Below are 600 nucleotides of genomic sequence, written 5' to 3'. Positions count from 1 at the left end.
CCCCCCCCCCCAAAGCCTCTGTTTTGGGGGCTGAAAACAGCTAACTGAGCCTCTCTTTCCAAGTCACAAAAACACACCATTTAGGTGGTTTGGTTTCTTCCCCACATCCCAGATATACAGGACTTAGCCTGCATTTTCAAGTGAAGAAAATGCATGACTTAGTCTTTTTTTGAGCTTCAGAAACATAGGGCTCTGCCTTTGAGACCCACCCCCAGAGCTTGTTTTCAAGGCCCAAAAATGCAGCACTTGGTCTCTACTTTCCAAAGATGAAAACACAAGACTTAGTTTCCATTTTTTGTCCCAAAAACACAGGACTCAATCTCCCTTTTCAGCTGCTGAAAATGCATGACTTCTTCCTTTTCTAACCTCCAAAACCAACCCACTCAGCATCTTTCCAAGCCCCCAAAACACAGCACTTCATCTTGGAAGTTGAAACCCAACACTCAAATTCTGTTTTCTGACTCCCTGTGTGATGTGATGGCGGGGGGTGGGGGAAATGCAGCCCACCCACAGCCCCAGGGCCCCAGATGCAGTTTTGGGGAGTGCTTGGGAACTGGGGTGGAGGCATCCTGCCGGCAGGAAGGGTACACTCCGGTGTCT

This window comes from Haliaeetus leucocephalus, unplaced genomic scaffold (genome assembly GCF_000737465.1).
Source record: "Haliaeetus leucocephalus isolate CR32 unplaced genomic scaffold, Haliaeetus_leucocephalus-4.0 Scaffold484, whole genome shotgun sequence".
NCBI lineage: Eukaryota > Metazoa > Chordata > Aves > Accipitriformes > Accipitridae > Haliaeetus > Haliaeetus leucocephalus.
Note: the sequence above shows the minus strand (reverse complement) of the source record.